The sequence below is a fragment of the Ammospiza caudacuta genome, chromosome 4 (assembly GCF_027887145.1).
Source record: "Ammospiza caudacuta isolate bAmmCau1 chromosome 4, bAmmCau1.pri, whole genome shotgun sequence".
Lineage (NCBI taxonomy): Eukaryota > Metazoa > Chordata > Aves > Passeriformes > Passerellidae > Ammospiza > Ammospiza caudacuta.
The window spans coordinates 31,469,809-31,483,389 of NC_080596.1; positions in this window are offsets into that span (position 1 = coordinate 31,469,809).

A 13,581-nucleotide genomic window follows, 5' to 3' on the forward strand; every position below is an offset into this window, starting at 1 on the left:
AAATATTTTAGAATTTGGCATTAAATGGGATAATTTATTATGGAAAGGCCTGTGGTCCGTCCTTCCTTCCTTCCTTCCTTCCTTCCTTCCTTCCGCCACTTCCTTCCGCCACTTCCTTCCGCCACTTCCTTCCGCCACTTCCTTCCGCCACTTCCTTCCGCCACTTCCTTCCGCCACTTCCTTCCGCCACTTCCTTCCGCCACTTCCTTCCTTCCTTCCGCCACTTCCTTCCTTCCTTCCGCCACTTCCTTCCTTCCGCCACTTCCTTCCTTCCGCCACTTCCTTCCTTCCGCCACTTCCTTCCTTCCGCCACTTCCTTCCTTCCGCCACTTCCTTCCTTCCGCCACTTCCTTCCTTCCGCCACTTCCTTCCGCCACTTCCTTCCGCCACTTCCTTCCGCCACTTCCTTCCGCCACTTCCTTCCGCCACTTCCTTCCTTCCTTCCGCCACTTCCTTCCTTCCTTCCGCCACTTCCTTCCTTCCTTCCGCCACTTCCTTCCGCCACTTCCTTCCGCCACTTCCTTCCTTCCTTCCGCCACTTCCTTCCTTCCGCCACTTCCTTCCTTCCGCCACTTCCTTCCTTCCGCCACTTCCTTCCTTCCGCCACTTCCTTCCTTCCTTCCTTCCTTCCTTCCTTCCTTCCTTCCTTCCTTCCTTCCTTCCTTCCTTCCGCCACTTCCTTCCGCCACTTCCTTCCGCCACTTCCTTCCGCCACTTCCTTCCGCCACTTCCTTCCGCCACTTCCTTCCGCCACTTCCTTCCGCCACTTCCTTCCGCCACTTCCTTCCGCCACTTCCTTCCTTCCGCCACTTCCTTCCTTCCGCCACTTCCTTCCGCCACTTCCTTCCGCCACTTCCTTCCGCCACTTCCGCCACTTCCTTCCTTCCGCCACTTCCTTCCTTCCGCCACTTCCTTCCTTCCGCCACTTCCTTCCTTCCTTCCGCCACTTCCTTCCTTCCGCCACTTCCTTCCTTCCGCCACTTCCTTCCTTCCGCCACTTCCTTCCTTCCGCCACTTCCTTCCGCCACTTCCTTCCGCCACTTCCTTCCGCCACTTCCTTCCGCCACTTCCTTCCTTCCGCCACTTCCTTCCGCCACTTCCTTCCTTCCTTCCTTCCGCCACTTCCTTCCTTCCTTCCTTCCGCCACTTCCTTCCTTCCTTCCTTCCGCCACTTCCTTCCTTCCTTCCTTCCGCCACTTCCTTCCTTCCTTCCTTCCTTCCTTCCTTCCTTCCTTCCTTCCTTCCTTCCTTCCTTCCTTCCTTCCTTCCTTCCTTCCTTCCTTCCTTCCGCCACTTCCTTCCGCCACTTCCTTCCGCCACTTCCTTCCGCCACTTCCTTCCGCCACTTCCTTCCGCCACTTCCTTCCGCCACTTCCTTCCGCCACTTCCTTCCGCCACTTCCTTCCGCCACTTCCTTCCGCCACTTCCTTCCGCCACTTCCTTCCGCCACTTCCTTCCGCCACTTCCTTCCGCCACTTCCTTCCTTCCGCCACTTCCTTCCTTCCGCCACTTCCTTCCTTCCGCCACTTCCTTCCGCCACTTCCTTCCGCCACTTCCTTCCTTCCTTCCGCCACTTCCTTCCTTCCGCCACTTCCTTCCTTCCGCCACTTCCTTCCTTCCGCCACTTCCTTCCGCCACTTCCTTCCTTCCGCCACTTCCTTCCTTCCGCCACTTCCTTCCGCCACTTCCTTCCGCCACTTCCTTCCGCCACTTCCTTCCGCCACTTCCTTCCTTCCGCCACTTCCTTCCTTCCGCCACTTCCTTCCTTCCTTCCTTCCGCCACTTCCTTCCTTCCTTCCGCCACTTCCTTCCTTCCGCCACTTCCTTCCTTCCGCCACTTCCTTCCTTCCGCCACTTCCTTCCGCCACTTCCTTCCGCCACTTCCTTCCGCCACTTCCTTCCGCCACTTCCTTCCTTCCTTCCGCCACTTCCTTCCGCCACTTCCTTCCTTCCTTCCGCCACTTCCTTCCTTCCTTCCTTCCTTCCTTCCTTCCTTCCTTCCTTCCTTCCTTCCTTCCTTCCTTCCTTCCTTCCTTCCTTCCGCCACTTCCTTCCGCCACTTCCTTCCGCCACTTCCTTCCGCCACTTCCTTCCGCCACTTCCTTCCGCCACTTCCTTCCTTCCTTCCTTCCGCCACTTCCTTCCGCCACTTCCTTCCGCCACTTCCTTCCGCCACTTCCTTCCGCCACTTCCTTCCTTCCTTCCGCCACTTCCTTCCGCCACTTCCTTCCGCCACTTCCTTCCGCCACTTCCTTCCGCCACTTCCTTCCGCCACTTCCTTCCGCCACTTCCTTCCGCCACTTCCTTCCGCCACTTCCTTCCTTCCTTCCTTCCTTCCTTCCTTCCTTCCTTCCTTCCTTCCTTCCTTCCTTCCTTCCTTCCTTCCTTCCTTCCTTCCTTCCTTCCTTCCTTCCTTCCTTCCTTCCTTCCTTCCTTCCTTCCTTCCTTCCTTCCTTCCTTCCTTCCTTCCTTCCTTCCTTCCTTCCTCCCTCCCTCCCTCCCTCCCTCCCTCCCTCCCTCCCTCCCTTCCCTTCCCTTCCCTTCCCTTCCCTTCCCTTCCCTTCCGACACTTCCTTCCTCCCTCCCTCCCGCCACTTCCTTCCTTCCATCCATCCCCAAATAAGCTAAATTATAAAGACAGGTCACTAAAGGATGGAACCAGCCTATCAGTATGAAAATTTCCTGCACGTGTTTTTAGGTAAAGTCACTTCCAGAGATGCTGAAATAACATTATTAGGATTCAAAGATGTAGGGTAGATATCAATTATTTGAATTTGGATCTACTGAATAGTCTGTTTAGATCCTATATAAATAATGTAGCATAGGAATTACTGCGTTCTTTATCAGGATTGAATTTAATGATTTAATTTAAAGGCTTTTTGCTATATGTGTGTCAGCTATGGAAGCTAAATTTCACATTCATCTCTTGTGCAGAATGCCTTTAAGGTAAAGAGTATGAGCCCATGCTTTGCCAGAGGAGCCAGAGCAAATATGCCAGCACTGAGGTTTTCATGGTGCTTTAGCAGTTAACATTTAAAATGCAGATGCTCATGTTTGTTTGCATGATTTCAAGGATTCTGATGAAATGTTCCACCTGATCTAGTTCCAGAAAACTCAGAGAAATATGTTAAAGGGCATGATTCATGTCTTGTATTTGTATTTGCAGAGAATATGAAAACCATAAATATTCCTCCAAAATACAAGTGCTTCACAAATTATTAAACCTTATCTTTCTCTGTAACCCATTTTGTTATCAATGTTATACAATGCAAGCCTGGTGCTTTATTATTGAAGATGGTCTGCTCTTATTTGCCATGAACACAAGATTATTATTTGTCCTTAAACAGTAAACTGAAGTGTTAGTGAGGCTGATTTGCCCCCACAGGGAGAAAATAGCTGAAGGCATTGCAGGAGATCTGCATCAGATAAGACCCATAAAAACCTATACATGTGTAAACACACATATAAATCTATAAATATACACATATTTGTAAATACATATTTGTAATATACACATATTTATAAATACATAATATATAATAATATATAATATAATTATATATTATACTAATATAATATATTGTAATTTATACACATAATATACATAATACACAAGTATACATATTATTACATGTATAAACACACATATACATGCATGTGTGTGGGTGCGTAGAGGGAGGGCAGAAAAGCCCAAAGCAATTTTAAAAGCAGATATTTAGCATGGAATTTGGAGAGGAGCATGGATTTGGAAAGAAGAGTCACCAAAACCAGTAGTCCTTGGATTTGGAAAGTTCTGAGTTCCCTGCAATACTGATAAATTAAGTTTCACTTTAAGGATTTTAGTTGATGATGAACAATTTGTGAACATCTGTGGTTTAGAATAAGTTAATCAATTAGATCTTAGAAACAATATGTGTCCAGACTTTTAAATGATGGCCAGAAAAACCTGCATAGAACAGATATAAGATGTTACTGAATCAGAATTGATAACATCTGTTAATGTGCAACTTGTATTTTAAGCAGGGAAACTGGATTTTAATTCTTATTCTGGACTAGGTTTTCTCACTTCCCCAAAGCTATGTTGTTATCAAAGAAGATGTACTAATTGACCTCAACAAACACAGCATCTTTCTTTGCATAAGCTTTAACATAATATTCCTGAGGAAACAGCTCTAAAAATGCATATTTTTCCTATTTTTTTATGTTTTCTACTTGTTAAGTGCAGAGAGAAACCTGTTTAGGTTATTGTGTTAAGTTCTGTAAAGGGGTCAGTAGTTACAAAGGTCACAGTGTAGATCAGTCCCCAAATTACCTGATACAAAACCCCTCTCCTGGGCAGTCAATGGATGTATCCACACCCTATGTTTCCATTGCCTAAACTATAAACCTCTGGAATATGGCACAGATTATTTATTAAACACTCCAGCATTGTCTATACCATTGTGTTTATTTTGTTTTATCAGTGTACTGACCCAGCCATGTGCCTTTCAACCAGCTCTAAAGCTGGGCAGAGGTTGCTCACCTCTGTTCAGGCCATGGGGTGTCTTTAAGATGTACTTGTTATCAGTAATCTCATTTCACATAATACATAATGCAACAAGAATTAATTTGAGGTCCTCAAATGCAGTCATTTGAGCTGCTGTTAATCTGTGCTGAGCAGCTAATCTAAACATTAAAGGCTCTGGATTTTATTATTATTACTACTTCCCTGACCCATGTATTCCCCTTGCTTGTTCCATTGGTAGAACATTAATAACTGGTCATGGTGAAGCATTATTTAGTTTCATTTGTCAGTCAGTTGAGCAGCCTCAGTGTATTGACACTTTTGGTTCACTTAATTAAGCCCCAAGCTGCAAACCAAAAGCAATTAATTGCAGCAATCAATAAATATTAAATGTAAAGTATTGAACATTAACTCATGATTCCGTGGTACATTGTAATAAAAGATTTTTGGAAAAAATTATTAAAGCTTGGCTATATGCTTCCTTGGAGGGCATAATTTGCTGACAATTTGATAGCACAAATGTGACAGAATTTCCTCTGTGGGGCTACTTCTGGAACTTCATCTGAAATTGTTCACAGAACATGAAGTTTGCAGGAACAAGTAGTCATGCAAACAAATACATTATCCATACAGCAGGCAAGGTGAAGAGTTAGTTTAGCTGTTCAGATTAATGCACTCCCCACTTTGTGAGTCTCACTCTCCCAACTCTTTCATTCCTAGATATCAGGCTGGATTTTCAGCTGTCTCTGTATCCATTGTTTAACCTTAAGTAGTTCTTTTAATAGTGGCTCCTACTGAATAATAAAATAAGGCAGACCTTTCATTACTAGTTTGTCATGAGTTGAATTAATCACAGTTGAACAACTTTTTAAAACTATGCCTCAAGAGTTTTCAAGCTATTAAATATTTTTCTATTATAAGGACTCAGAATTGTTCACTGCAGAGAATAGAGTACCACTTTTGCATACATTACACAAACACTTAGTGCTTCATGAATCCACAATAAATTTTCTTGCTGATTACTCATGTAATCTAAGGATCTCCTGCTGTTTTATGGAGAGTCTTATTAATTTCATTCAAGTAGTAAAATTAGCACCTGTAGAGAACCCTTTATGGCTTTTAAACTTTTATCACCTTTATAAGAACCTGCTTCATTTATCATGCAGCAGTTGGGTTATTTTATCTCTCAAAGTATTTATTGATTCTTAAGGATGTTTAATGAGGTAAAAAAATCAGTTTAAATAAAAGGAATTATCATATCAGTAATGCTGCTTATCAGTGATAGGTTCAGGTAGGACCACCAAGATCTGGAAGCTGGCTTTTTGTAGGGTTGAACACAGAATTTAGCAGTTCCTTTTAAAGACAAAGGGAGTCGTGAGACATTAATATGGGATCTCCTTGTCTGGTCTGTAAATAAAAAGTGAATGAAGTATTCATCTCCTGGTGTATATGTTGAGATTTTGTTCTTCTTAAGTCAGAGGCTTAACTGGGGAGTTCAGTTATAAAGATAACACAAATGGATTGTAGAATACCAGAGACTGATGATAAATATTAGAAAAGGGAACATCAGGCCATTGAAAAAATCGACTACAAATAATAGAAAAAGGAAACATCCAGCCATTGACAAAATTGGCCTTTCAGATGAGGCAGAGGAGCAGAAGACACAACTCAAATCCTTCTTTGATAATCAAGCTTTTTTTGTCCTATATCTGCACAATATTGTCTTTTTCTTCTCTGTATGGCTGGTGCCCAGTAATGCAAGTTTTTAGCAAACCTGTGCATATGTAGTCTGAGATGAAACATGTTTTAATTAAGTGCTGGTGTTATAATGAGAACAGTAAGCTAAGAATGCCTGAGTGAATACAGATGAATATTGTCTTATGGTTTACACAGACACAAAATGTTCCAGGAAAGTAATGCACCATCTTTTATTTTTTGTTTTTTTTTCTCCATGAATTAAATTCTGTACCTAAACTAAATCAGAGTATCACTGGAAGTGTTCAAGGCCAGGTTGGATGGGGCTCTGAGCTCTATGTCCTTTCATTTAGGAGTCATTTAGGAGTATTGGTAGTAAAATGCAAGTAGTCTGGGAATTGTTTTACACTAAATATATTTTTATTATTGTGATGAACCATTTATTATAAAACAGGACTGAAATCACTAATTTTTTTTGTTGTTTTCTGATGATGACCCAGAAACAGCAGCGTAGGTCACCAGAAAAATAGATCTGAAAGGCAATTAAAGAAATTCACTTTAAATTATATGAAATCACAAATTTTGGCACAAGTTCTCTACGAACAGAACAGAAGATTAAATCTCTGTGAAATTTTGTTTTTTTTTTTTTTTTATCCTGCTGTGAAATCCAAAAACTAATGCAAGTAAAGAAAGATTTTGGAATTGTACCTAGTGGAAAAAGAACAAACTAATATCACAAATGTTGTGTGTACAAATATTAAACTCTGCTCTCTTCTCCCTTCTTTTTCCTCATTTAGATTATATATGCATATTTGGATATTCAGTTTCAACATTCCAGTCCATTGATGTAGAAATCAAATTTTCTCCTTCCTGAACCAATTTTTTTCTCTTACCTTATTGAAGTAAGAGAAAAAATTCAGAAATACAAACAGTGCTTGATTTACATTATATGAAGGCATTGCAGTAAGAATTTAAATGGCAGCAGTTGCATAATTCCTATGTTATGAATCATTTTTACCTGAGAATTAACTTACTAATTACAGCAGTTAAGTGTAATTATTCTGCCTCTTAAGGTCCCTTATTACTGCTTTTTAACAATAAGACAAAGTCTGCCAAAGTTAATTATCATAATAATAATTTAGTGCACACTTTTGGTCTTGTTAGGAATACAATATAATCTTGGAGAAATGATCTTTTCCATGTTAATCAGTCATTCACAAAGCTGTCTTTCATGTCTCTTACTCTTCTGAGGAGTGGATTGAAGCTTGGTAATTGGAGAGGCACCGAGTGACAGAAGAGAATGTATTGCTCTATTTCAGGCTTTGGTTTTCACCAAATCCTGAAATGCTTTCAAAGTTTTGAGCTATGTTTCCTCACAGTAATATAAATGTTGCAAATTTTAATAATTCCCTTTAAAACCCCTTCATTCTTCTCATCCCAGACCTCTCAGGTGTATACATTTCAGTTAGTATGCCACCAGACAAGCAGATACTTCAGATTTTTTTTTTTTTTTTTGCTGTTTTCTATTTTTTTTAAATCAAGATATTTTGGATTTATATAGTTTCTTGCACCTGGCCATAACTTGATGAAATTGGCAAACCCCAGCCTTTTCAAGATGATAAAATACATCCAGCAAACCTGGTTTTTATTAGTAGGATAGGCTTTGATCTATTTTAATTCTTTTTGTAATAAAATCAGTGACACTGGTATTCCTTCCTTCATGAATAGTTGCCTTGCTCTGTATTCAGGTGGGATAAAAATGAAGCACTCCTCTCTGTGAAAGAGACTCCAAATGGAATTCTATCTCAGAACCCTTAAGAATAAATTTATTAAAGTAAATTTTTGTTTATTGATTATGGACTTGGAGAAGTTTCTCTACAGGTGAAAGACTGTGTATGAAGTAAGATGAAAACTTTTATCATTTAATGTAGCATATTAGTGGGGCAAAACTTTTAATACATTTGCAAAGGCCCTGAATAGTTGTTGAATTTTCTAAAATGCACATTGTATTATTGATGCCCTCACAAGCCCCCAGATTTCTTATTCTCTTTTGTATTGGGATATTTGTCTGCTGTAAGTAGATAATAAGGACAAGGTGGATTTTAAATTTGTGATTAGAATTTGTACAGCCCAGGCCTCTCTGGTGCTTTGTGAGGGAAATTTGTCTGACAGTATTTGACAGCCATAATAAGAACCTAAATTTGTTTTTAAAAAGTACATTGTTTTTAAAAAGAGTGAATGGATTTTTTAAATAAGGGGTTCCTAGATGTTAAAAAATGTGGATAGAAAACCAGTGATGGAAACATAAGAGGAAGGCAGTCTCTTTGAGGCTGTCTGCTTCTCATATTAAACTTTATTGTTTTTTACAGATGTAATGAATTTTTGCTGACCATGTGGGACAAAGTGTTTACATTCAGTATATCTTTCCTATTTTTTCTTATAGACTTTCATACTTTAACATTATTTGAAAGGGCCATCTTCTGGCTGCAGTTTAGTTAAGTCTTATGCTTAACAATTCTGCATTGCTTAGAAAGTATTGTAGACAATAATTTTGACTCTGGGAGATTAGCAGTGTGTTAATATTTAACTTAATTCCAATGTGCATTGCTCAAAATAGGATCCTTATAGAGATGACTTTTGGTATTTGCAATAGCAGCTATATCTGAGTTTTGTTGTTTTTTTTTTTTTTTTTTTTTTTACTTAAAACCTCCAAAATATGAATTTATAACTGGAGATTCACCTCTAATGGTACCCTCTATAATGGGGAAAAAGGTCTTAATGGTTTTGGATTTTATTCTTCCTAAATATCCCTGATATTTAAGAGTGCTGAATGTTGCACCAAATATAAGGAACAGTTATAAATATTTGACAGTATTGAAATTTCACTCTAGCAAGACTTTTACTGCAATATATTTTAAGCAATTTGTCATATACAGAGTCAATGAGGAACATTAATCCTCTGGTTTTTTTAAGGTCCTTTTAGAAGCCCCTTCTGCAAGTGAATTTCATCCCTTACCTGTGTGACTCTGAAAATGATATTACATAAACATTATAGAAAATTTATAGGTTTATTTTATGATAATAGAGACATATAGCTACTTGGGATATTTTATTTTTTTAGATCACCAGAGTTTTTAAAACTACTGGAAAATTCTCAAAATTTATTTCTCATCCTCAAAGACAATGCCTTTGAAATATGAATGTCACTTCAACAGCTTATTTTCTTTCCAATTTATTTTTATTTCACAGTGGTATTTAACAGTATTACTGTGGCCAGCATTTTAGGCTTGCTTGAATGGACAAAGGTCCATTGAGAAAAAAGTCTCAAAATAAAAAAATAAACATTTAGACAGTAATTTCTTTGCTGCAGTTCTGCAATTTTTACAGACAAGTTCTGTTCTCATATGTGAGTATATGTTCTCATTTTCTTCAGAGCTCCTGGAATTTAGTCTACTCATGTGAGTGATATCCCAAAATTAAATGAATGGCACCACTAGTAAAATCGACACCATTTCAGCTTAGGGGATCAAATGTCAGGCTTACTTAAAGATTTATAAATAAATAATAAAATATGTATTATTCTATAAAATAATAAATAATACCTGATATTTCATCCCCTTGGCTGAATGGTGTTTTATTAGAGCACAGCATAGACACCATTGCTTGTGAATAGGAAGGAAAGTCAGAGCCGTGATTGGGCTAGAGGTAGCATTAAAATTCTGTGTTCTTTCTTGCATTTTTAAGAGAAGATATTAAAATACTAAATAGCTGTCTTGACTGAGAAAAAGGTGACTGGCTGCCAATCAGTTTAAGATATTCCATGTACATATTCATATTATTAGGAGGATTCCTTGAGCAAGATAAAATACACACTGAACAGTGCTGAGATCTGTAATGATATTCAATGGTATGAGATTGTCAGCTTATTGAGGGTGAGGAAGGGAGGAAGGTTCAAAAGAGATGGATGAAGAATTAGAACAAGATTAGCATGCCACACACGAAGAGTTTAGTGTCTCCTAATAGTAAAATCTGAGCAAATTCCGTATTGTTACCATAGCAAGCATTAGCATAGCTGGGTTGCTCTACATGATAAGTAGTATAGCAGGAATTGACTTGAAACACAATTAAATTTTTAAATTTAAAAAGGATCAGTATTATTCAATACAAATATCGTGAAAAGGACAGCTCTGTGGAAGAAGTAAAAGAAGAATCCATCTAATCCATCAACTTGAGATGGGCAGCCACTTCCAGAAATAACGGGATGTGATGGAACCACAGTGATTTCCTTTTATTTCTAGGGGACGTTTTTCAAATGAGGTAAAGTCTTTGCTGCATTAAAGAAGAAATTATGAGGAATGTCTCTGTATATGTGCAGGATGATAAACAGAATGTAAAATATGTCATCTTTACATCTTCTCTTCTTGAGAACCAGACTTTACATAGTACACACTAAGGCTAGGTAAAAACAAGTCTTTTAACTCTGTTGAGATTTCAGTGTGAAATTTAGAGCTCTGTCTGAGAGCAACATAGAATGAGGAAAGCTGTTTGAAAACTTGCAGGTTGATAGGTCAATAATATTATTTCTTTCCAATCTTTGTTTCTGAACATCTGACACACTACTGTCTTTTACATGGTTTGGTGGTGCCTACAAACAGAATGCAGAATATTCGTGTTTTAAGGATCAGTTTAATAATAATTAGCATGCTCATTATTAGGATATACTAGTAATTAAAAATGTAAATAATTAGAAGTGGAAGAGAGATAAGATTATGAGAGCTTCCAAATGTTTGATTTGGAGAGAGGAACAATTTAAAAATTTATTAACCTCTTTAAGGACTTGATGAAAGGGAAGTATTACAATGCATTTTCTTTCTTGGCTACAGGTTGAATATTGCAATTTTGTTGTAATGTCAATAATATATTATGAATAATGTGAAAGAACAGGGTCTTTTCCATAACATTACTCACAAACCTACATAAAATTCACGTTTCTCTTGCTCTTGAGGTTGTTTTCTTGTCTATGTGCCACCACAGCTGAGTTGTCATTTTTGAGGGAAAGTTTCACAACCCTTCTGTAACTCTGGTTTGACACTTAATTAGACTTGGCTGCTCTGATGAGATTGCAGCAGTAATTATGTCTGCATATCCTTTTTCACATGAAATATGTAGTCATTAGCCATTGTCAGCTACTTTGGCTTCTTGAGAAGAGAGAGCCAGCAAACAATTCTAACAGCATTTGAAATAAATGTCTAATTGCCTGCTGCATATCTAATTAGAATCGAAATGTGGACACTGATGAAAATTCTTGGACATTTTGACAAAAGTAATCTGAAATAATTGAGAAATCTGGTCACTTTGCAGATACCTGCCATTGTGCAAGTGTAAGCTTGACTTGTCATTTTAATTACAGTCTGCATTTGTCTGCAGGTTGATCTTGCCCAGTGCTAAATGATAGAGGTGACACAGATGGCTTTACCATAAATACTGAATAATACACAAAATTAAATGCTTTAAATACTGAGCTTCATGTTTCCATAGAGCACAGGGTGGAGCTATTGGCCACAATGGGTATTGTTAAACTGTACAATCAAGATTGATTTAACACATCAAAAGTGATACTAATGACTCCTTGTCAATTAGTTTGGGTTGCTTTTTTCATCACAAATTGCCTGTGTATTAATTTCTTGCTATTTTTAACTGCTTTTTAATGACTTCATAATTATAGAAATGCTTTTTCTACATCAGTGAACTTTTGGACATATTGCTGGAGCCATGGTCAGTTGAATATGAGATGCTTCTCCACATTTCTTGTGATCAGAATATGGAAGGTGTACATTTAAAGATATTGTACATACTTAGTCCATGTTAAGAAGGATTATTTATCACAGTATTATCAAGAGGACATTTGAATTCTTGGCATGTAATTTGTTGTGTACTGTACTTTATTGTCTTTTTTCTGCATTTCTTGCACACTGTCTGCCCCTGTGTGTCTGGGACTCATGCAAATTATTTAGAACCACATTTTTATATGATTACACCCTTTCTGGTTGGCATTGCCAAATAATCAGAAGTCAGTTTATTCCTTTCTTGAAAGGAAGCTCAGCACAGCATTAGCCATTGTTTGCCTGAGTATGAAGACAGATTGCTTGTGGAGATGACTTAAGTCAGACAATCGATCTGAATGACTCAAACTTATGGAATTTTTAATCAAAGTATTTGAGATGTACCAAGAATTCTTATTTTGAAATAATCTGACAGCTTTATCAATCTTCCAGTTTGTTTAGTGTTCTTTGTGCTATCACACAAACAAAAGGAATAGCAAATAGAATGTAGACTCTAAAGTATATTATTGAAGCTTGCAATTTGTGCTGTGATCACATTTCTGGTTGGATTTTTAGCTATGTTTGATAGCAAATAAAAGACACAGGTTGGGTATTTCTAGGACTTCATTCTTCAAGTTAGCAATTTTTGTCAGCTAGAGGAAGCAAACCTGTGTTTCAAAAGGGATGCACTGAGTGCAGTGTTTTAAGAGAGTTGGCATCCAGCCATCCTAACTTGTGTAGCATCAGCTCTTAGACAAATTTGTGTGACACTGAGCCAAACATTAATCAAGGTTTAATTGATTTGCCATTATGAGGCAGAAAAAAGCAGGTCTTCTTTCATGCAGAACAGGTGTTTTGCTATTCCACATGTGTTGTGAAGAAGAAGAGGCTTTCTCTTTAGGAAAATACCAAAAAGATACATTAGGTATCATCAATAGTACAGATTCAAACCTAAAGCTCCAATAACTCAATAGATAAATGCTTAATCTAACTACTGCTGGCTGGCAGTTCTTCAAAGGGGAGATTAAGAAAATAATTGGTCATTAATTTCTTCATAGCATGAGGTTTATGAATTGAGATCCAGTGCTTTGAGCAGCTCTTCAACCAAAATAATGAAATAAAAAATGGTATTGAAGAGCAGAAATTTAGAGCTTGAGATTTTAAAGGATGATAAGCATTATTATGAAAGTTTTTGAAAGTATAGTACTATATTTTAGTTTAATTTTCTCTCATTTATTTGTTCATTCTTACACTGCATTTATAAACAAATTCTGTTTTGTCAGTTTCTACATAGTTCAAATAAATTAAAGGGTTTTTTTTTAGTTCACACTTAAGTTATATGTCTTGTTTCAATTATGCCATTCCTTAGATAAAAATTCTAATATGAATACTTGTGTTTGTTAATAGTAACCAAAAAGCTGAGGAGACTTACCAGAGCTGGATTCAGAATTCAGTTAGCAGGCATGGAAAAACCATAATTATTTGTCACATTTGGAATCAAACAGGAATGCCGATTAATAATTTCAATAGACAAAGCTAATGGTGGATTTAAAAGGATGA